Genomic DNA, 24,982 nt, shown 5'->3' on the forward strand with positions numbered 1-24,982 from the left:
CAGAACCTCTGGCTACTGTATGGTGAAGGATGATGGGGCATTGTGTTTTGACTACAGGCTGCTTGAGCTATGAAGTGTTTCTAGATTAATTCAGCAAATAAAAGGCCAGGTTTTCTGCTCCATTAGGTGTGACCTGTATAGCCAGCTAGACTTAAATTGATTTGAATTGGCATTTTGATTCCCCTAGTCCAAGGCTGCTTTGAGGAAGAGAACAGCAGGTATAACAGAGGAGGTGTTTTGTTCTGCTCGTCAGTCTCCTTGAATGTTTGTTTTTCTTATTATTCTTTTTTCTTCTCATGAGGTCTAAGAGAAAGGAGCAAAAAGGCACAAAGGTAGTTTTACATTTTTCCACTATCTTTGTCATGTCATGCTTCTGTTGCACATACAAAAGAAGTACCTGCAGAGTAGTGTAGAGATTTCCCATATTGCTTTAGCAGAGGAGGACAGTCTTAGCACTTGGCCATGGCAGCATGGAACTGCATTTGTTTAAATTGTAGAGGATGTATGTTCTCTATTTGCTCTTATTTTCTAGATTGAAGTGTGGGGGAAAAGATTTTTCTATGCTAAATTTCAACTTCCAGAGTATTATAACATATTTTGAACTTTTATCCTTATTTCTCTTTCAGTGAAACAACAGGGAACACATGCTGGTCTGACAGAGAATTGTAACTTTCAGGTACTGTTAAAGTCACACTGAAAACTGCTCTGGCTTCCCAGGCAGTCTGTGCTTGGTTCAGTGCAATTGTACTGGTCTTCTCTCCAGGAAATGTTCCAGAGCAATGGTCTAACACCACAAGTGTGCTGTGGACCTAACTCGTCCCGACCTTCTAATTTGCTGGCACTTTGATCAATGTAATATGGTGTTATAGGTGCTAAAATGTTGAAAATCCTGATATGAGAACACTCTGCACTAACAAAGTTTTTTTTTCCCCACATGATTTCCCAATGTAAGACCCAACCCAGGGGCAAGACAAATCTCATGCAGAAAAGGAATAGAAGGAGACCAGAAAGGTATTTCTTTGGGTATCTTCCTATTTGCATTATTATGTAACTGTCTATGGCAAGTTAAGATGTAGGGGGATACAGTATGGGTAAATGAAGGTGGTATAGAAGGTAATCTTATCCCCCAATGAGTTGCAGCTGGACCAATTACCAAAGATTAGAAGCAGGCCTGATTTTAAAAGGCCACACCTGTAGCCAATAAGGACAAATGGTATAAAAGAGTGGATTGGTGGGCTCTGGAGTCAGATGACTGCTGCAAGGACCAGGAATAGTCAGTGCTTAGAGGAGTTGTCTGTGAGAAATATCAAGGACATATGAAGCTCTGGCGTTATGAAATCCTTGCACTATAATGACATTAGAAGTCGTGCTAAGACAGCATTAAGAAACCTAAATAAAAGACCATAAAACATATTTTCTATTTTACTTTTTTTATATTAATTTTTTTCCTGTGTTTTCATCACTTATAGGAAAACTGGCAAATTCAGCATTTCATGTTTTGTAATACACTGTAGCTGTACTAGATAATGTGTCTGTCTCTCGTTATATTTCTGAAAACCTGCACAGGTCTATCCTAACTCTGTTGCCACTTTTTCATTTGTGTTCAGGAAGGGAGTTAGCATGTAATATTAATGAATACTTCTGGATAGACAATAACATCATCATTGCAAGCACTCTTTTCTTTCAAAACCACTCTACTGAACATGAAGGTAGCATTTCCCTTGTGTATATAATCAGATTACACTCAGACTTAATCTCAGTAATCACATTTTGGAAAAGAAGACACTTTCCCCAAACTGTACTGGAATTTGTTCCACTAACTGTTTCAGTAATTAAAAAGGAAAATCAGTAATTTTCTATCAAAAGATACCAACTTCACACCATTACATGACATTCATTTATACTGTAGCCCTGCAAAGTTTGGTCAGACATCTGTTATATTGTCTGTGAAGCAAAGTATTTCTCTTGGTAATCTGTACCATCAGCATCTTGCACCACAGCAATTACCAAGTGATTGTACCTTGGACCAAATTTCATGGTTCTCTAAATCTCTGAAAAGAAGCTCTACTCTTGAAGTATTTACTCAAGCACTTGAGGACAAAGACTTTGCACAAATGAAACTTTGGGGTATTGAGAGCCCACACCCTAGCCAGAAATATGGCACAGTGAGAAGTAATAGGCAGTTTTGGTTCAAAATATTTTGTTAAAAATAATCAAGAGCTCATTAGAAGTACAATATAATGACTTGGAAATTTAATAGCCTTGCAGATTCTATTTGTAACCTGTACATGGCTAAGTAACAGCAAAGGGGTTTGAGACATAATTGTTTTGTGTAACAAGTTCATGACACAACTCTTATGTTACAAAGGCCTTTTAGTGAATGAGGATTGCCATATCAGCCATGGTTTCAGGTAGCTGCAATGCTAAATCTAAGTCCCAAGAAGCTGTTAAGTGATTATTTGAATTTCAAGTAGCCAAGGAGATTCTAAGTGTCCTTTAATGTCTTACAGAAATAGTAATAACCCCCCACCCAGCAGTTTCAGAATTGCTCATAATTTTAATTTGTTATTTCAGTCAAAAGAGATTAATTAAAGAACTACCAGAAATCTTATTCTCACTCATCTGACTGGTTTCTGCAAAGCCAAAGCAGCTGGAGCACTGTTACCACGTAACTCATCTAGAGGGGCCATTACCATTAGTCACATTAATGTCTGATCACACCATTAGCTTAGGCGAACTCTCAATCAACAGCCATTTAATTTTTCTTTCATGAATAATTGTTTCTGTGAAGGACAGGTGGCTGGCTCTAGCCTTGACAAGAATCTGAGGGGGATGCTCCTTCCCCATTTAAGTTTCTGGTGCAGGATTAAAGACGTTTTGCATATTCTGGTCCGTGGTAAACACAGATTTTACAAAAGTGGGCAAAAATTAAATAATATCTTCACAATCTTAAATAACCAGTAGTAAGTCATTGTGGGCTAAACTCTGGATAGTCTTTTCACAGACCCATACCATGGAGACGATCTTCTTTTATGGCTGTTGTGTGACCTTCTCTGAAAGCTCAAAAGGTACATCTTTACCTCTGAGAAAGAAGCTGTAAAAAAGTACTGTGCAGAATTCATTGACAGGCCATGCTGTGCAAGTCAGGTGGCATTTTGATGAGCAGAGGAAAGGCTATGCCTGTATAGTAATGCATATGCATCAGAAGCATTGTCCTGGGACTAATTCTGAAGCAGAACAGTTCTGACTGAATTCTTCCCCAGGTCAAAAATTGACATATACGTCTGAGAGAGTGTTTAAAAGTATCTTGGTTTACACAATCAAAGTGTAAACCAGCAAGCTCAATGGGCAGTTTCTGATCTGTCCTGGAGGAATGTAATTGTTGGGTAATTTGTTGCTGGATTCTGCACTTGGGATGGGGTAACCCTGGTTGTGTGAACAGTGTGGGGAATGAGACCTTGGAGACAAATGCTGTGGAAAGGAACCTGGGTGCCTGCTTGATGGCAAACTGAACATGAGTCAGCAGTGCCCTGGCAGCCAGGAGGGCCAGCCCTGTCCTGAGGTGCCTCAGGCACAGCATCTCTGGCCAGGCAAGGGAGGGGATTGTCCTGCTCTGCTCTGCACTGGGGCAGCCTCGCCTCCAGTGCTGTGTGCAGTTTTGGGCACCACAACATAAAAAAGACATTAGGCTGTTTTATAGCGTCCAAAGGAGGGCTATGAGGATGCTAACAAGTCTGAAGGGCAAACCTAATGAGGAGTGGCTGAGGTCATGTGGTTTTACAGCCTGGAGAAGACTAAGGGACCTCATTGTGGTCTTCAGCATCCTTAAGAGGGGAAGCAGAGGTGAAGGTATTGATCTCTTCACTCTTGTAACCAGCAAAAGAACTGGAGAAAAGGGCAAGAAGCTGGGTCAGGGAAGGTTTAGATTAGATATCAGGAAAAGATTTTTCACCCAGAGGTGGTTGAGCACTGGAACAGGGTGCACAGGGAAGTGGTCGCAGCACCAAAGCTGACAGAGTTCAAGAAGTATTTGGATAACACTCTCAGTCACATGGTGTGTCTCTTAGGGTGTCCTGAACAGGTCCAGGAGTTGGTCTTGATGATCCTGGTAGGTTCCTTCCAGCTCAACATATTCTATGATACTATGATTTCATAGTTTCAACAGTGCAAAAAGGAAACAGCATTTGACTGACCAAGCAGGGATGGACTAAAACCAAATTGCTACTGAACTATGATAAACATCCCAGATGCACTTGAACATCCACTGACAAGGACCCATATCTGAAATGCAACAGTTGGAAGTACTTTCAAGTTTTCCTCCTGAACTATTGCTTGATTATGTGTAGGGCAGTGGTGGGCTGTATAAACCCATGTGTTTGAGAAAGCAAAAAATCAAAGAATGCTAATATTCTTGTCCATTGCCATTTAAGCTGACTGTTCTAGTCTCAAAGATTCACAGAATTTCTAGAAAAGGGTTTTTATGGCATTGAAGAACAAGGAAGTAGAGCTCACAGAGGAGCATTTCACAAATACAAAATTCCCCCCTTCAAAAGGAAAGCATGTAGGATTGTGGATGGTTACAGTGTCCCAGGATCACAAGTAGGAAGTATGATCATATCACAGCAATACTGAAGTAACTAATAATATTAAGTCAACAAGGTCTTTTTATTAGGATATTAGTCACCCTTATGCCAAATTTCCTGCAGTGTTACAGACAAAGCTGTAGTTCTTAGGTCTGCTTTGTAGTTTTCTTCTCCTGTGCTTTAAGCTTTTTTGAAACAAATCCCTGTACTTCAAATTGGAGCCAATTTGAAATACCAGTATAACTGGATAAGTCTTTTCATTTGAATGTAAATTAACTGAAAAATGCTGTTTGGGAAGGGACAAAATTTTTCATGATCAATATCAAGTTTGGGGAAGAGGAATATTTGGAAAAAATTATGAAAATATATGAAAAAGTTGAAAAGTTTAATTTGAAAAGTACTGAAGTTTTATACTGTTTCTCAAAACAGTGGTTTTGAATAAACAATTTTCTTACATTCCATATGAAAAAGTAAGATATATATGCCATTCTTTCTGTCAATATTTATGCCAATATTTATTATTTATGTCAGGAATATGTATTTATATTTATATGAGCTGAACTCTGTAGAATCCTGTGTATTCTAAAGAATATTTAATTAGATTTAAACATACTCTATGACATGATGTTTTAGGGACATGATGGAGCATCTTTACTCAGTTAAAGCTAGAACACTGATTTTTGATGAGAGATTCTAAAAAAATTAAGAAAATATTTCAGTCTGCATTAGACTGAAATGGGGGCTTCAGTGTGTGTACATACTAAGCACTGTAAGTGTTTACTCACTATTAATGCATGTATGGTTTCTAGAAAACATGCTCCTTCACATCTGGCATTCCTGTGACTGACGCCTTTCCTTTGGGAATTTCTTCTTTTCACTAGGAAGACCTCTCAAAAGAAATGTTCTATGTTGAAGTACTATCTGTCTGCTGAAAAATAGATTTTAAAATGGAATTTGAGCTGTTTCTTTGTTTGGGCTCTACATTTGCATCCAAACATTTAAAAACTACATTGGCTATACATTCTGTTAGAAGATACCTATGGAAATATTTAAAAGAGTGAAATATTTCAAGTCAGAATTAATTTACCTTTCACAATCCTTAAAATGAACTTATAGAGAAAATACAAATCCTTTTGTGATCTTATTTTTCTGCTCTGTGATTTCATTACTAGTCATAGAAATATTTCAAATGCATGAAGATAACAGATGACTGATTACTCAATGGTGCAGCAGAATAAATCTGTTGTAACCAAAATTAAAGACTAAATGTGTTCCACACTACCTATGCAATGGGCATTGAATGTGTTACATGGAAGAAGCAGACACCTTATTGATTACCTGTGGCCCCCTAATAAATTGAGATAATTAATTTCTGCTGAACATCTTGCATACAGATGTAAGCTTAAGCTTACCAAGAATATTTTTAGACTTCTGCCTTTTTTGAAGTCACATCTGATTAAAATAGCCAGGGGAAAAAAAAATCAAAATTTTCAGCTGAATATTTGTATTTCTCTTACAGCTAAGTAAGAGGTTTTGGCTGGAATCAAGGATTCATTAAATAAGACCTATGGGGAACAACCAGTAAAAATAGATCTCTTTATGCCCTGCTTTATATGTTTCCCAACCTCTTTAACACATAAGTGATAAATACACTGAAGGAGACAAAAGTTCTCATACCCCCATTTGTCATAGTGATGGAAAGTTCTGTCAGTACTGGGGACCAGCAATATGTGTGAGGATACCCAAAACCCCTCCTAGCACTTGGTGGGCCCTCCAGCCCCGGGAATAAGAGTCCTGCAATAACCTACATCCATGGTTTGCCTAACCCATGTGCTTCCTTCAGAAGGAAAGCACAGTTTCATGCAAAGGTATGCTCAAAATACATAGATTCTGTGTCTGTTTTGTTGTTTTGGTGGACTCCTCACAGGCTGGTAGCAGTGGATGATGTGGATATATTTCATCCTGGCTTTGCTTTTTGTAGCTGTGGAAAACCAGTTCTATGATGAGGATCTAGTATGACGTCCAAAAAAAGGACCTTGGTGAGAAGGGAACAATGACCATGTAGTCTCTGTCTACCTAAGCACAAGAGAAATGAACTTCATATGACTCAGGATATGAAATTTTATTTTGCACTCATAATTTTGAATATTGTCATAATCAAATATTTTGCAGATATATTTTATGTCCACAGGTTCCTTTGCACAAATACATTTAATAACATCCATGATTTCCATGTCTAAAACAGCTTCCTGGAGCTTATTTCTCCTGGTCTTCTAAAATCACAATCCCCACAGGAATTTAGCAAGCTAACAAAGAAATAATGGCCTGACATTGAGGCAGTTAAAATAAATTATCCACTTTCATATAAATTTATTTATTTATTTATTTAATGTATGTAGCTTACAAATTTGACATGTTTTGCTTCTTGCCTTTTATATAATGCTTGAGGAAATATTGTAGGGGGTTGCTGCTTTTGCTACATTGTAATTACATTTGTTCATAGAATGAAATTGTCAGATCAATATAATCCTGGCAATAAACTTTTGTACAGGTGCCTTTATCAACAGAACTTTTCAGAATGGGTGTGAGTCTGGTGCTCTAAGAGCTTTCTGTATAGTTGTTCAGAAATTGAGCTGATACATGTAAATACTCAGGAATTTGCCATTGAAATCATCTGTTGTAGGAAAGTGTACTGTATAGAAATGAAAACTTTGTTTAGGAAAATTTCTGTTTTGGGAGGAAGTTTTGGGTTTGAAAGAGAGCTGACATCAATTCAGTGATTTATTTGTGATTTTAACACTTTGTTAAGTCCTTGACATTGCTCTGAATATTTCCTGCCTGCGTACTTCAGAGGCATTTCCAGAAGATGGCAGTGAATGTCACTGTGTGTGCTCAAAACATAATTCCTCTTTGCTAAATCAACAAATACAGCCATCAATCTCTCTCCAGAGTCCTGACTGCCAGATTAGCCTTCAGCTTACAAAAACTTGGCATTAAACCTATGTTTCCCTATGCGTTTGGCCTGCATTTATAAAAATATTGGTCAAAAGATACCATCAGTTATGAAGTCCACTTTCCAACAGTGTTATCCTCTGAGTTTAAACATATCTCAGCCTAAAAGTACCAGATCTCAATTGTAATTTACTATTTATAATTAATCATTTCCCTGAATTGCTGAGTTGAAAATGATTTGGAGACATTTCCCTTCACCTTTCTTGAGGTGCTATTAACTTGGTTTTGAAGAGCATCTAACTTTTTGAATATCAAGTCCTAATTCTTGTATTAACTTTACTTTCTTTTTGAATTTGTTTCATGAGGACCTAAAAACCTACAAACTCAACAATAGCTCAAGTCTTTATGTTGACCTCTAAAGTCTGGTTCCCTAGAGTTTCTTTTTGCCCTTTGAAGTCAGCAGGCATGGTTTACATCCCACAACAATTCCTGAAATACTTCCATAAAACTGGACTGTGATAATTGCTGTATAAACAGAGTCCAAAGAAAAAAATATACTGAGCTGACCAAAGAAGTAATAACTCAGAGTAGGGTTCGAGTACAGAGTATGACCAGTATGTATTTTAATGGATTTATTTATCAAAAAAGTCCTTTTATCCTCAGAATTTTCTGTGTTTTAGATGTTAGCTCACACTTACGATGTTTTGTTGTAATTTTTGTTGCTTGAGTTTTCAGTTCTGTTGACTTACCTATTTCCTTATTCCATTGCATCTTGAGTCTATAAAGTGTTTGTTCCTGACACTAGGTGTCACACTAACAATGTTTCTGTTTCTGGAGAGAAACAAAGTCCTGGTAAATAAGAATACACTCTTCCCAGAATGTCTGCTCAGTCCAGGTGCTTAAGGTCACTAGGAGGTTTTGCACTGATATTGATGCAGCAAATTTTGTGCCACTGATGCTTATCTTAATTTGTTCCTTATAGAACTGCAAGACTTGGGCACAAACTGCCAATCTGGAAGTCACTTTGATGTGGTGTCCCCATTCAGTGTTCAAGGAGCCATATAAGAGAAATGTCATTTGCCTCCAAATGTTGCCGAGTCTTTTCCATGACTTGGATACAGAGTTCATTTGATTTTCCAGTACAATATTCTAGCTCCGTAAATAAAAGTATAAATGAATGGTTCTCAAAACAAAATTCATCAGGATGGACTGTGACCATATTTGCATTACCTAAGACCCAAAGTCAATGAACTGGTTCCTGGGCTTTGGCTGGAGAATATGCATTATTCCATACTTCATGCTGAGCCCCCAATTCACCTGTGAACCTACAGTCAGTGCCTCTTTCCCTCGCAAGGAGTTTTGTGGGGACACTGCTATGGCCCATGTATGCATTAGGAGGGTAGTGAGAGAGGTGGAAGAAGTAGCCTGGTGGTAGCAGAAAGGATTATTGTGCAATATTAGTGCAAAGTTCAGCAAGTCAAAGTTTCTAAATATTTTGCCAGGAGCTTTCCTATATAAAGCTATTTGTGTATAGCCTAATCTGAAGCTTGTTGAAGTACAGAATTTTGTGTATTGGTAGTGGTGCACTTTGGATTAGGCCCTTAGTGCAGACATGAAAAGATGGGTCCATGCCTGAAGTGTTTCCAATTATGAATAAAGAGTGTAGGTGGAGAGACAGATGCAACAGAGAACTTTAAAACTCTGTATTCATTTTTCTTTTGTACAAAAGTACTTTTCTCATTTGAGTAAACAATTTGTTCACCAGGTGTCTCATGCCAGCTCATACTGATAGATGCAAGAACTTTTGTTTTGGAAGGTTCTGAAAGCTTTTAGAGATAAAGCCTTTACTCGTTCTTCCTAACTGATGTTCTGAGAAAAGGGTTTAAATCCTAAGTACTTGCAATTCTTCTGCAACACAGAATGGAGCCAAGTTGAAAGCACTATAAAACTTGTTTACAAAGACTCAGAGAGTGAAAAACTGCTTCATTTAAAATGTTGCAGGGGAAGTAGGATCTGACAGCTCAAGAACCTGCTTTTTTTCCTGACTCACAGCAGGGGTAATGCATGGACCTCAGAGAGCCCTTACACCATCTATGCATGTGTGGGCCAATAACAAAAGAGGGATACAAGGCAGTGGACAAAATAATTCCCATTCCACTCACCTGCTTCTTCATGAGTCCTCAACAGTACAAGGGAAAGTCTGCTCTTGTTTTTCGCCTGTCACTGTTTTGATGGGAAAAGTAATGGTGGGACAGACAGAGCTGGTTCCCATATTCCTCTTTCTAAAGGAAGAGCTGTAGCAAAGGATACAGACCTCATAGGCCTGTTAATATTGTAAGGTGTTGAAACCTGTTTCCTTTGTCTTGTACGTCTCCAACACATGAAAATAAAAAAACAAAAGGTCTCTTGATGGTGAAAAATTTTCAGTGTCAGGTTAAAAAGATTTGACATTCTTGGTGCTTGTTTCACCCTACTGTTGTTTGGCATGAACTTGGTCTGTGTTTGCACTAGCACAGATTAGATAGACAGGTCCTGTGGAGCAAAGCCTTCCTAGTAACAAGTATAGTGTAGTTTCAGTTCTCATGTTCTGGGATTCTTGTTATGCCCATTAGACAGAACTCTGGTTAAATGTATAACAAAAAAATAATATTGTGCAGAAATGGTCAAGCTGGTGTTCTGGACCTGTCTTATGTATTAGTATGTATTAGCTATTCTGTCACTTCCTTACACCAACTCAGACCTAAACAGAACATTGTTTTACGGTATTCTGCATCCCAAATATTGAAAGAGCGAGAGTCACTGTCTTGCAAATAAGAAAGCAAAAATAGAACTTTCACTGTCCAGTTTTGTCCTTCTTCATGCAAGACACATAATAAATGTATGCAACTGGCTTATCTGCATGCTTGCAGATAATGTAAACTGTAGATGTTCAACATATTCTGTTTCAGATCATGTAGGAGATATGCAGGAAGCTGCACAAAACATAACAGCAGGCAGAAGGGAAGGAAGGAGGAGGTGATTCTATGAGAGCCTGAGGGCAGCATTAGTACAGCTTTTACTGGCTGTTGGTCTCAATCACAGGCTTCTCACTGCCTGTGGGCTGGGTATCAGAGTTGCTTTTTTAACCCCCTGGTGCAGAACCATCAGCCATAAGATGAGAAACAGAAAAATCATGTGGGGTTTTTTTCTCCTCAGCAAACCACACTACCCTTGCTAGGTGAAGACAGCAATTCTGCAGGCCATATGTCTCAGACCAAGGTTCAGCTGGAGAAACTTGTGACAAAGTTGCCAGGGCAGGATATGAAGTGGGATATCTGATGCCTGCTAGCTCTCTTACCTTATACTGTTTTCTAGTCTATTAAGAACAAAAAAAATAAATGCATACAATAGAATTGTGCATTGAAGTTCTAGCTCTCTACCTTCAATAAGTGGACAGACCATAATGAACGTTAGGATATGTCAAATGTGTTCTTATCTCAAAGAATCACAGAATCATCAAGGTTGGAAGAGACCTTCAAAATTATCTAGTCCAACCAGCAGTGTGGTGATGGTGGTGACTTCACCCCCTCCCTGAAGAAGTTATTCCAATGCCTAACCATTTTTAAAGTGATTTTTTCCCTGATATCTAATCTGATAGATTTCCCTTCTGCAATTTAAGACCATTTCCTCTTGTCCTTTCACTTGAGACTTGGCAGAAGAGACCAAGCTGCACCTCACTACAGTCTTCTTTCAGGGAGTTATGGAGAGCAATGAAGTCCTCCTAAGCCTGCTCTTCTCCAGGTTAAACATCCCCATCTCCCTCAGCTTCTCCTCATAAGACTTGTACTCCAGACCCCTCAGCAGATCCATTGCCCTTTTCTGGCCACTCTCCAGTCAGTGTTCCTATAGGGAGGGACCTAAAACTGAACACAGGATTTGCAGTGTGGCCTCACCAGTGCTGAGTACAGGGGAACAACCACTGCCCTGATCCTGCTGGCCACATTATTCTTTATACAGGCCAAGATTCCATTGGCCTTCTTGGCTACCTGGGCTCATATCCAGTCAGAAATTGACAAGAGCCCTCAAGTCCCTTTCCACTGAGCTCTCAAATCATTCTTCCCCAAGTCTGTAGAGCTGCTTGGGGTTGTTGTGACCCAGGAGCAGGATCTGGCCATTCACACTGTTGAACACCATGTAGTTTACCTCAGTTCATTGATCCAACCTGTCCAGATCTCTCTGCAGAGCCTTTCTACCCTCCAGCAAATCCATACTCCCACCCAGCTTGGTATCATTTGTGAACTTACTGAGTTTACACTGCATCCCCCTGTGCAGATCATTGATAAAGATGTTAAACAGGACCACGCCCAATACTGACCCCTGGAGTACATCATTACTGACCAAGCACCAAGCTCCAGTATGCCTGTTGTGCCTTACTATGATTTTGCTGACCAACAAAATTATTTATATCATCCCAGGTTTCTAATCCTCTGAAATCCACTGAAGCTATACTGTGGGGAGAACCACTATTACACACTTGTTGATATGCCTGTGGAAAAAGAAAAGCCTCCTTAAAGAAAATATTTTTTTGTGCTTGATCTTGCTGCCTTGTTCAGTCTGTTTCTTTTGCATGTATGAGCACCATCTACCCCCAGGCAGCTGCACAAAATTCATCACAGACTAGTTTCTTTTTGATGATTTGGTTTCCTTTTAATAGCTGTCTAGAGGCAAATGCTTCTCAAACCATTGAGTCTGAACAAAAACCCTACAACATTTGGAGCAATTTGGATATGAAATGTTTGGCCTGGATCCATTTCTGTATTTCACTCTAGAGCCCTTCTTCTTCATTACTAGCACACTAGATATAATATTTTCCTTGTGCTGCTTATGGTACTTACTCTCACCTATACAAAAGCACTAAAGAATTGAGTGATACTTGGAGCACCATTGCTGCCACCAGTGCAAAGTGGAAACTGAGCCCATCAACTTCTTTCTGCTGATCCATTCTGACCACTTTTAGACTGTTTCCTGAGGCGTTAAATTCTCCTGATATTAAAAATGCAGGAAAGTTAAATGTTATCTAAAGAGCAGTGTCTGGGACCAACTCTGATTTCTGAAAACAATGTTTACCAACAATTTAAATCATCAGTGCATCACATGAGAGTTGACATGGTTTTGCTCTCACATGGTTCTTAGCAAAGCTGACTAAACTCTTGTTTCTCTTTGTGTTTCTTAATCTACCAACACAGTTCCAGTGTCAGTGATGCAGATAAGTCTGTTGCATACATTAATCATGTGTTTTGCAAGGAGAAGGACACTGCAGGTCCTCGTTACTTGTTTCAGTTTGCTCCTTTTGAAATTCAATATTTACATTGTGAAAACATTGGAACTCATGAATTAAAGTGTCTCCAAAGAACACTCAGGGCCAACGCAAATCTGCTTACATGACTCTCATATAGGAACATGACTCTCATATACAAGATTGAGTCACTCAACGTTCTGTCTTCTATCACACTTCCAGGGCATTTCCATGATAAGAAGAAAGGAAAATAATCTGATAATAAAAACAGTTCTGTCATGTCTGCTTCCTTGGATGGCTGCATAGGAGAGATCTGTACGTATTGTCTCACATAATGCTGTATTATTTCACTACAGGCTGATCTGCTCTAGTAAGTGCAGGACTGTTGGGCAGAGTTAGCACATGTGAATTGTTCTACCTGTCTCATATCCTCTAAAATGTTTGTAAAGTCCTGAAGAGCATGTGGCAGCTTTGCATGCTGGCACCCTTATTCCACTAAGCAGAGGACTCCAAAAGGACATCTGTGTATACAGAATGCTGTGGGATCATAACTTAGAGCTTTACAATAGAAATGAAAGTTAGAGAAAGGAGAGATAAGAGAATCTTCTCAAAAGATTAAATTTTAATTCACTGCCAGCTATGAAGCTGTTGTCTCCCTAAGAATATTTTTGGGTGAAACTTTCCTCAGTGCAGAACATAGCAAGCAGTATGTGAAAGACAAAGCATGGTATTCTGAATACATGCCAATTTGATAATTAGCAGTTTTGCAGCCTTGGATTAAAATAAATGTTCAGATTAATTTGGGGCTCAGTTTTCATTCAAATTAATTTGGGGCTTCAATTTTGAAAGGACGAAAAGTGGGACAAACCATCCTTATGTAAACATCTATTTCAGATCATCACTTAATTCCATCTGCAGATACATTGCCATGCCTTAAGTTTAAAGCAGCAACAAAAATTATCTCATACAACTGATTATTTAATCCTCCCTAGCTATTTTTCTGGGGTTTTTTAGCTCTATAGCTCTGTTTCTTACTATACCTTATTTCTTTTAACAAGATTACCCTTGTGCTTTTTATAGTACCAATAATTTCCCCTATTAATATTTCCTTCTGCTCTCAGCCCTTCAGAGAGCACTTTTTACTTCTTATTTAGCTGTAAAGTAACAACTTCAGTTTGATCAACCATTTTTGTGGTCCCTGACCTACTGCCTGTTATATTTCAAGCAGCAGCATCTAAGACACGCATTTGTTTTGGTCACCTGAGAAATATTCAGAACTATGTATGCTCAGTCTTTAGAAACACTTTGATGTGTGGGTGCATGAATACTTTCCCTTCTGGCTTGAAACATTTCCAGGTTGCCAATTTTTAAAATACTCAACAAACCAGTTGGAAGAAACAGATGATCTTTTTTGCCATTAACTTTCTCATGTGATTTGGCAGAGTTGCCATGAACGAAAAGGAAGTATAGAAACAGGAGGACAGATTGCATTCATTTTAGAAGCTGAGGATTGTGGCTTAAGAAGACACCAGCTTTTTTTCTTGGCTTTTTTACTGTTTCTTTTAGCCTACTCAAGTGTGCCTGGAACAGTGTTCCCATTTTGGTGTCTTTTGCAGTCTTTTTTAATTAGGCACATAAGTGCCCATAAAAGCCTTGTAGAAAGCCCAGAGCAGCGCTTTTATGTAGCCTTACTGCTGGATGGCAAACTGCCACCTCCTGCCCCTCACTCATCCTCTCTGACTGATCCTTTTGGCACTGCCTTACTTCTACAGAAGACTTATTTATTTAAAAGACAACATTCTCATTTTTTATTTTAATTTTTCTCTGCTTATAGTTTTTCCACAGATGCTTCCATTACTTTGCCTAGGATGTATACTGATCATGTCTGTACCTGTTATTAAGTGGTTGTTTCTTTACTGGTGCTGTATGTTATGCACAGTTGTTCTTTTGCTTTGACCTTGAAGTCTGGCATTTTAGAGACTTCCAGATGTGATTTCTCCACCTAGTTATAGGAATATGTGGATGACTCCCCCAAATTTTTTGTCCAGTTCTGCTGTGGCCTGTGACAAGACTTATACAAACCAATTCTACAACTTAGGTAACAGAAACATTGGCATTTCAAAGAAATACATGACTTGGTATTATGTGCTGTTGGAATATTGTAATAATTATATTTCTGAAATAAAGGAGGAGAAAGGTTTGGAAGGTAGCAACACTCTATAATGTTTATTTCAAACCTAAGATTATCAATAGCTGCACCTGCACTGCCCTGTAAGCATGTGGTATTCACATGCCCTCTGAACAGAGAGAAGCTGTGAGACAAGCAGAGAAGAAGGAAAACACAATTCTCATCTCTTTTGCTGTGCCTGTGTTGTGCTAAAGTAGAATGCAATATGGAGATTGTTTACCCAAAGTGAGGATGTTTTGTTCCCTTGGCCTAGCAGGGCCCAGAAGCGTGTGTGTGTGTGTGTGACTGTCACGGGACAGTCAGGAGAGAATCAGAGATGAGTGCAGTTCTGTGCAGTTGTGAGCAAGAGTGAGTGCCTGGCAGATTCAGTTTAGATGAAATGGATATAGTGCAGTATAATAAAGTAATTCATTGGCCTTCTGATGATGGAGTCAGATGCATCATTCTCTCTCCCTCGCCACCATCAGAGTCGTCTTTGATTTACAATAGAAGCACATCCACTTCATTGTCATAAGGCCGCATTTTCTGATCTTTCCACCTCTGGAATGCTGTATTGGGATACTGTGGTAAGGTTTTGGTAGTGGTGGGGCTTTAGGAGCAGTTTCTATGAGAAAGTTCCAGAAGCTTTCCCCACATCTGACACAGCCAATGCCAGAAGGCTCCAAGACAGACCTCCCAGTAAGTAAGGCTGAACCTATCAGTGATTGTGAGAACACCTCTGGGATAACATATTTAAGAAGGGAAAAGAAACTACTGCACAGAAACAATTGCAGCCAGGGAGAGGAGAGAGAATATGTGAGAGAAACAACCCTGCAGACCTTGCAGGGTCTGTGAAGAAGGAAGAGGTGTTCCAGGCACCACAGCAGAGATTCCCCTGCAGTGCAGGCAGTGGTGAGGCAGCTGTGCCCCTGCAGCCCATGGAGGAGAGGATAGACCCCTGCACCCTGTGGAGGAGCCACACACTGGAGCAGGTGGGTGCCCAAAGGAGGCTGCTACCCCATGGGAAGCCCATGCTGGAGCAGGCTCCTGGCAGGAGCTCTGGAAAGAGGAGCCCAGGCTGGTGCAGGTTTGCTGGCAGGACTTGTGACCCCTTGGGAAACCCACTCTGGAGTAGTGTGGGTTCCTGAAGGCCTGCACCTGTAGAAAGGTTCAGGAAGAGCTATTGCCTGTGGGAAGGACTCACATTGGGGAGGTTTGTGGAGGACTGTGTCCTGTGAGAGACCCCACACTGGAGCAAGGAAAGGAGTCCTGCACCTGAGGAGGAGTAGCCAGAACCTCCTTGGAGGGAAGCTGGGCAAAAAACAGAACTAGTGCACCTCTTCTTCCATTATATGAGTTAGAGTACATAGCTTCCTTCAATGTTAGGCTGACTGCACAGCCACGCAGAAACAGTGTGCCAGGAAGCAGAATTTTTCTCTGTCCCATAGAACAATCTTACCTAAAACTCTTGCTAAAAAGCCTGTTTCATTTCCTTCATGAACTCGCACCAAATCAGTGGTTTTTCAGAAACTTGGATTTCTAAAACAATGTAAGCCTTTGCTCTCATCTGCACTTTCAAAGTCATTCAACAAAAGTTCATTTTGAGCCTGAGCATACTTATGTATGAGTTTAGTTATTGGTAGACATAAAGATTGAAATTCAGCTTTTATTTGGCAAATGGGGGAAACATTAATTTGTATTCTTACAGTAGATGAAATGTTCTACATTTGGAGGAACCGTGTCTAGTCTTGATAGAGTATTTTATTCACAGAGTCTTTGCGAGTACCTGCCAACAGTTTGGCACAATGCAGTTTTCTGCTTTTCCACTGCTTAGTCATGTGTAATCTGTGTCTGGTACAGGAGCGATGGATGTTGTCACAGGTGAAGCAAAACTGAATTCACATCCAGCTCTTAGGCAGCTGTCTGTGTGGGTATGTTTACAAGCAATTAACCAATGTCAGCCTTACTTGTTTTTACTTTGGATGATCCTGGATGCTTAAGTTTCCAATGAAAATAGTTCTTCCCACTTAGATTGAAATTTTGGATCTAGTGCAATTAGAGAATAATTGTGACTGATTCTAGTTTTCATACCTTTGAATACCTAAATATCCTCCATTGATTCTTCAATTAGTTTGTTGATTTAAGTCTATAATTTTGCTCTAACACAGAACTGTGTTAGAAGCAACTTCAAAAGTTTTAATTATCTTAGCAACTGGTAAAGCATTTGTTGTGGGTGGGATCTCCCAGCCTTTGAAATGGATCATGGGGATTTTCTTATTCAGAAGTATATTTTTACTTCATGTATTAGTCTTCCAAAAGACAAATACATAATAATATAATAATAATCTTAGTAATACAAATGCACAATAATCTTTTTGAGACTCTGGGAACTTTTGGTGTCCATGGTGTCCTAAAACAAGAATGTTGACTGTACATGATGTTCAGAAGTCTCTTCCCTGGATTTGGGTAGGTGGTTTGCACCTCCTCTACACCTCTAGAGATTTTATAGATCTTTGTCATAGTCCTCTCAGTTATCTTCTTTCCAGTTTAAGGCATTTAGTTTGACTTAATTCTTCCTTGGCTGACAGCCATCTTTATCACTGTTGCCAATGATACCACCATACTATGCATCAGTACATCTCTTATTTCTCACCAAATTATTGGTCACATTTGCTTATCTTTGTTTTTACTATTGTGAGGCACTGAGCTGACATTTTTATAAAAGTATTTACTATAACCTTGAAATTCTGTTTCTGAGTGGTATTAGCCAGCTGGGAGCTTCACATTCACTTTATAAAGTTAGAATTGTCATTTTTTTCATTATATTACTTCACATTTGTCTTTATTGAATTTCATTTGGTATTTTATTACACAGTATTGTGAAGTACTGCTTCAACTCTTCTTAATCAGTCTTCATTTTTACTTCTGTGAGTGATTTAACTTTGTCTCTTTGATATTCATGATCATTTACGAATATGACAAATCATATCAGCTTGAGTCTATGTCCTCTACAGAGACTCCACTGGGGACTCCCTTCTTTTGTGAAAATTAACCATTTGCTGTTCCCTTTAGTCAGTCAGTTAGTTTCCCTTTATTCCAAAGCAGCTTGTTTGTTTGTTTTATTTTTTTCTCTAGGAGATCTTCATGAGGTCTTCATGACATTTTTTTGGGAGATTTAAGTAGTTAGATTCCCAAGATTCACATACCTCTCCTTGACTCCTTCACAGAACTGGCACAGATATGTGAAACATTACTTTGCTTCATGAAAGTAATCAGCTCTTCTTAAATGTTTTGTAATATTGACTCCCAACCATATGCAGTAAACCAGGTCCCCAGCCCTCCAAAGAAAACAAAGTAATCATAATATCATGGTACTATATAAATAATGATATGTTTTTGAACTTAACAGAAGGGAATAAATTGTAATATTAAATTTTTAATATGTTTAAAAATTTTAAGAAATCCTGAAATGGTAGGTGCTAAATATTATTCAAAAAGCAGGGTTAAGTTGTGACTAAATTAGGCTGTCATTTACAGATCTCAGTTGAAGCTGGTGCCATAAGGATGCTACCTGGGGCATCTCATCACCAATGCAAGACTTCTTTAACACAAATAAGACAAGCAGATGCAATGTTTTGGATTTAGGTTTTCTTTTTGCTGATGTCTGTTCCCTTTGATTCTTCTTCTCCTGGCATTTCTATTTTTGCCTGTGTATGTTAAACACTTCACTTACAAACCGTAATACAAGAATTCAGAAATGCATCTGAAAGGTCTACAAAAGTCAATATGTGTTACTGCACCTCCTTTATCAGTCTTTGTGTATTTTTTCTGCTTGTTGTTTGGCCTAGAAGCAATCTGCTCTGTGCTTTTGCAGTGTGTGGCATAATGGGGTCATGATCTTTGAGCAGAGTTTCTAGGTACCAGTGAAAGTTTAGCAGGGTTTCTCCAGTTGCCCACTGATTCTATTCACTGCTACAGTGTTTTGTGCAGTATAGTATTAGTACTCTGATGTTTCCTGGATACTTCCTGGAAGCAATTACTGAGGCATTTTTAAGTGAGAGGTTATATCCTACAATGTTTATTTCAGCTGTTTTATAGTTAAGTTCCTTTAGCCCTGGTCCTGGAGTTTTGTTACTATCCATTATGTCAATCTGGCCAAAAATGTTTTCAGCACACACTTCAATTTGAGACAGGACAGTGGTGCACCTGCTGTCATGTTTCAGTGTGGGACTCTGCCTGGATATTGAAGAGAGTCCTTCATGCCAAAGAGGGATGTGAAATACTAACCTAAATTTCTGATGTAGCCTTAATTCATATTCTCCATATTTCTTCATCACCTATTAGCCTTACAGACTCTGTTCAGCTTCCTCTTCCTTGTGTATTTGAGCAAGACTTATTTTTATTTTCAAAGCCTTTTGAGAAATGTTTGTGAGATTTTTATTAGCCTGCCTTAAGGAATGTTTACATTTAACTTGTCAGATTTTGTTATTTTCTATTTTCCTTTTTTGGAAATAGTGTCACCTCTTTTCAAGAAAGCCATCTCAATCTAATAGATTTCCTTGTTTAATCTTACTAGCCTTTTCTGGGAATTTGAGGGGAAAGAAGAGGAGGAAGGAGGGTTTTAGTAGATGCTGAAGGGGTTTTGTGGCTCATACTTACTGCTTTAAGAATGCAGAATTGATTTTGTGGCATCATTAATCAACATTTAGAATGCATATTATCATTGAAGAGGAAAAAAATACTGGACTTTCTCAGCATGTGTTAGGGTTTCAGCCCTTATCCCCACAAGTGGATATTATATAAATAAGGCCATTTAAAGTTTCCAATTCAGGATTCAATTGATCAGGAGACAGCCTAAAAATCCCAGGACTTCATAAGTGAAAGGAAAAGACAAACAGTCCTTTTCAGAAGCCAGTGCAATATCTTGCTTTCTCTATGGTAGTTGTGTCCTGTAGTGTTGTGACAATCTTCCAAGCTGTGCCAGATGTCCGAGCTGCTTCTTCAGTTTCCCAGTGAAGCCAGGATCCATGATGCTAATGTGCAGTTATTTATGTGCCTACCTCACATCTGAAAGCTGGCCAAATGAGATGAAAGCTAATTCATCTTTCTAGACAAGGCTCAAAATGTGTATCTGCTTTGCAGGAAGCAGCTTGGCAACAAGCTTGTGCTATTTCACCTCAGGTGCAAAGACACTGGCAGAGGGATTTACTTTTACTCTGTGTGTACAGCAGCTAACATAGCAGGGTCCTGATTTATGGCCGATACTGTTAGGCACTGTTGTAGGCTGAATAATGGGATAAATAATTTATTGTAGCAGGAGCTATGGCAGGGGGCATTGACAACTGCTTCTATAATTTCCCACACTTGTAACTATGTATAACTACAAAGAACAGTAAGAGTGAAACCTTGTTTGCAAGGTAAATAATAAGTGAGAGTAGTCTACAGCCTCTCACCCCAGCTGTTTTGCCACTGGCTGTAAAATTTCTCTCCCTCTCTCTTCACTCATCTTTCAATTCACCTTAAAAGACCCCAAGGATTATACATGGAAAATGCTACCAGCTCTCTAAACTGGCAGTGGTGATACTAATAGATGAGAACTGTTACAGCTGCTGCCACTGGCAACAAAAAATCCATGTTCTGATCTCCTAAGTCTTCTGCATTCCCACAACACTACTGTACACTAAAGTATAGCCTGATTTGATTTTTCTTCTCTGCACCTGCTTATTTTTCTGATAGGTAGCAGGGGATAGGACTGAGAAATGATCCTCCTTACTGCTGAAGAAGAGAGTCCCCCATCAACACAATTTTTTGCTGCTTAAATTCTGGTGCATTTACCTAAATGGAAGGAATGTGCCCATATGTACTGAAATTCTACCATCAAATATGGAACAATAACTATCATACATTCACTGCAGCTTGTCATGATTTTCATTGCTCTCATAATCTATAGAAGGGTTTTGTTACCTGCCCAAGAGGAAACGGCGAGTCATTACTCAAGATGCTGCATGTGCTAAAGGGAAAGGAAATTGAATAAGTAAATAACTGGCTTTTAAGGAGGCTGCTGAAAACAGAAAATGAAAGAATTTAGAATATTGTATGGAAAATAATGTTCCTGAAGCTAAAAATAGTTTTGAAGGGGGACAAGATAAAAAAGTAATTATGCAAAGATTGAATTAGCTAATCTGCATCTAAATGACATAAATGATTTTTTCAGAGATCATCCAAAAGTGTTTTGAATTTTTAAATTTATGTGACTGTAGACTTCTTTTTCCCTTCCCTTCCCTTCCTTCCCTTCCCTTCCCTTCCCTTCCCTTCCCTTCCCTTCCCTTCCCTTCCCGTCCCTTCCCTTCCCTTCCCTTCCCTTCCTTCCCTTCCCTTCCCTTCCCTCCCTTCCTTCCCTTCCCTTCCCTTCCCTTCCCTTCCCTCCCTTCCCTTCCCTTCCCTTCCCTTCCCTTCCCTTCCCTTCCTCCCTTCCCTTCCCTTCCCTCCCTCCCTTCCCTCCCCTCCCCTCCCCTCCCCTCCCTCCCCTCCCTCCCTCCCTCCCTCCCCTCCCCTCCCCTCCCCTCCCCTCCCCTCCCCTCCCCTCCCCTCCCCTCCCCTCCCCTCCCCTCCCCTCCCCTCCCCTTCTACATCTTGAGGAAGTTTTCAATTTAATCTTTTTTTTTAAATCAGGAAATATTTTTTTTTGTTTTCTCACACGGATTCAGTTTCTGTCAAAATGTGGCTTGGCAAATTTGAACAGCTGTGAGTGTAAAAATTCCCTTTTGTTTGTTGATACAAATCTTGACAACTTTTAATTAAATGTGTTTGTGTATCAGCTCTTATAATGGACTTCTGTAGATGACTGGGCCCCCTTGGTACTCCTGTAATAAACTCTGGAATATTTGAAATGGTTTAATGATTTCAGAAGATATGATGTAACAATTGGTAGAGCACACCATAGCCTGTCCCTTGCCATACCCCTGCTTTGCATGTCTAGGCTTGAAAATTTAGGCTGTATTTCTGTCTTCTGACAAGTTCTGCAGGGTTTGTTATTAAAAATTAAACTCCAGATATAGCTTGGATGAGATCTGAAGAGTGAGTCTGGCTGTGGACCACCTATTGGACTCCTTCATGAACAGGAAAAGAAAATAACAAATTAATGCAAGTTTTACATGTGTAATTATATTGTGCATAGTTTACTTGGGAAGCAGCCCCTTTCAAAATAGTGCAGTCACTGATGCACATCCTCAGTGCTGTGGTTGTCCGGCTCAGGGCTTGCATGCAGCTTCATTTCCAGGTGTAGTGGCCAGAGACAAACCATTAGAAGTATGGAAACCTCCAGTAACTGCCCCAGGGGAAGCACTGTAAAGAGTGTCAACTGTAGAACTAAACATGCTTTACTTGTATTTGGGAGGAGGTAGTAAGATGAAGCTCATTGAAATCTGTCAGGCAGGGAGTTCTTGCAGGTAAATCTAAAGCTACATGGGATGTAAAAATTTCTTTTCTAATTTCAAGATTCCATTTTCATAGTTAAAAAATCTCATGCTCAAAATGTGTATCATTGTTATCATTACTCAAGATTGTCTTTAAAACAGGACAAATATCATACCAAATTACAGTAGTCCAAAATGATGGACATTTTGGAGGCTTGAGAATGTATGAGTGCTGAGGGGTAAAGACAGAAATTTGTTAAACATATAATGAATTCATTTAATAATTTAAACCAGAAACATATTATCAGAACTTATTTAATTTAAAGCCAGTGCTACTTCTTTTTACTTCAGTGCTACTTCTTTTCTATTTTGTGTTACCATTCACTATTTTATTATGTCTCTACATGATGTATCTGATTATGATATTTTTTGTCTTCAGGAAGGAGAGAAGACAGATGGAGTATCTATAGACCTAAGGTATTGCCCTTTGAAATTCAAATTATGTATGTGGGCTTTTCTGGGATATCCCCCTTTCTCATAGGATACTCTTCTGTATTCAGAAGTAGTTTTAAGAAAAGTAAGCCCCCAATATCAATATTTAATATTTTTTCATTTCAAAATGCACTTTGATAAAATGCTTGTACCTACGTTACAACTGTAATGTAGCCATTGTCTGGTTGTAGCTAGAAAATGTTTGAGTCTAAACCTTGGTGTAATTTATCATCCTTGCATTGAAACAACTTAATAAACCAGTGGAATCACTACAAGTCCTTTCCCAGCCCCCCCACTCTTCTCTGTGAGCATTCTCTTGTATATTGTTTTGGTTTAAAATCAGTCTATACTAGTTCCTGTTGCAGCATTCTCTTTTTCCTTTTTTACCTACAATTCTTTCTTCTGTCAAACCTGTTTCTTCCATAAATTATTCGTGCATTACTCTTCTTGACTGTCATCTTCCTTCATTTTTATCTGTGCCAGCTCTGGTCCGTATCTTGCAGGACTCACACATCTGAGATTTTGAGTCATTTAAGGATAGGAAGATCTCATGCAGTTTAAAGTCAGTGAAGGTCCCTCTCCCAAAAGCAATTACATATTAACAAATTTACTGACTGTTTAATAAATGTACAAACACAGTAAGGAGATAAAGCTGATGACCAATACATCTTTTCTATCTCTAACTTTTATTAATGAACCATAAAAAATGCACTACTCATTAAGTCTTAATGCTTAATCATGCTAGTGTCATTAAATAGAAAACGTATATGCTCCATCTGGATTATTACAGAATAGAAGAGAAAGGCTAAATAAATTCTACATTTAATTTACTTGTTTCTTTAGCACAATAAAGTAAATTAAAATCAATGATTGATTGTCTTTGGAACATTATAATCAGAGCTGAATACATAAACAATGCACCAAATGAATGCTATTTAATCACATTCTTTCTTATGTGTGTCTCAGTCAGTATATCATGAGTCAATAAATGCTATTTATTTTATTCCAAAGAGAAAAAGGAATGCCTTTATTCAGTTTGATTGTTTCTCCCATTTTGATTTTCTTTGAATCTTTTTTATTTAAGAAAATATCTACAAATATTTAAAAATGTTTAGAAACCTCTGGCATTATATACAACTTTTAGCAATGTATTAAGTTAGCTAGTTAGTCCTTCTATCAGATGCTTGGGCATGTTTGCTTTGGGTTTTTTTTCAGGTGAAATAGGGATTTCTTTAGAATTTTATTTTAAAGTAGGCCTTATTCTCTTTTTAATGCAATATATTAGTCCCTTTCTATTCACTATGCCAAGGCTTTCATATCATGTGTCTTATGCTATCTTTCAATGAACTGTTTTCTTGCATAGTTTTACATACCTGAATCAAACTGCTGGTTAAGCAAAGCTGAGGTGTGTGTGTGAATTACTGGTGTGAGAAGCTAATTCCACATGTGGGTGTTAGGAAGTGTGATATACTGATTATTGCACGTGCATTTTATACATTAATTTAAATAAAATTATATGTGCATTACAAAAGTGAACAGAAGAGGTGTGATTTATTGCCCTGAAATAAACTGATTTGGAAATGAAGAAGTAAATTTCACAGAGGTAAACTCGGTTGTGTGGATTTTAACTTGTTGATTTAGGAAGAGTACTTTTAATCAAGCAGACATTTATGCAGGTCAGAGGTTGGAAGTTTTCTTCTCAGCCAACTAGTACTGAAATTTGATAGTAGGGGAATGGAGGGATGGGTGCCCTGTCAGACAGTAACTAGAAAGACCTAGAAGCTAAATGTCTTTCAGAGCAAAGTAATCCTAGGGAAAAAAAAGTTCAGAAAGATAATGGAGAAGTGGGAGAAAAGACACTATGAAATAATAGCTAATTAGAATTTACATTTGATGGTGTATTTGGGCCTGTATGTAATGAACTCTTTTTTTTTCTTTTTTTTTTTTTTGGTTTTGTTTTGTTTTGGGTTTTGTTTGTTTGTTTGTTTGTTTGGGGTTGCTTGATACCTTTTCAGCAGTATGAAGTACTTGCTCTGATGTGATTCCTGAGGCTGAGCTGACACTGGTGAAACTGGAGGACCTGTCTGACAATTTTCAG

The 24,982-nt window shown here is 38.7% G+C and overlaps 1 long non-coding RNA gene across 1 annotated transcript; it reads left to right on the plus strand.

Annotated features, from left to right (window-relative positions):
* The first annotated feature begins 968 nt into the window (after positions 1-968).
* On the plus strand, positions 969-24,982 carry LOC127059165 (uncharacterized). The gene is made up of 3 exons (XR_007776652.1): positions 969-1,011; positions 22,832-22,869; positions 24,900-24,982. It is a non-coding gene; the product is annotated as an uncharacterized LOC127059165 (long non-coding RNA).

The sequence above is a fragment of the Serinus canaria genome, chromosome 2 (genome assembly GCF_022539315.1).
Source record: "Serinus canaria isolate serCan28SL12 chromosome 2, serCan2020, whole genome shotgun sequence".
NCBI lineage: Eukaryota > Metazoa > Chordata > Aves > Passeriformes > Fringillidae > Serinus > Serinus canaria.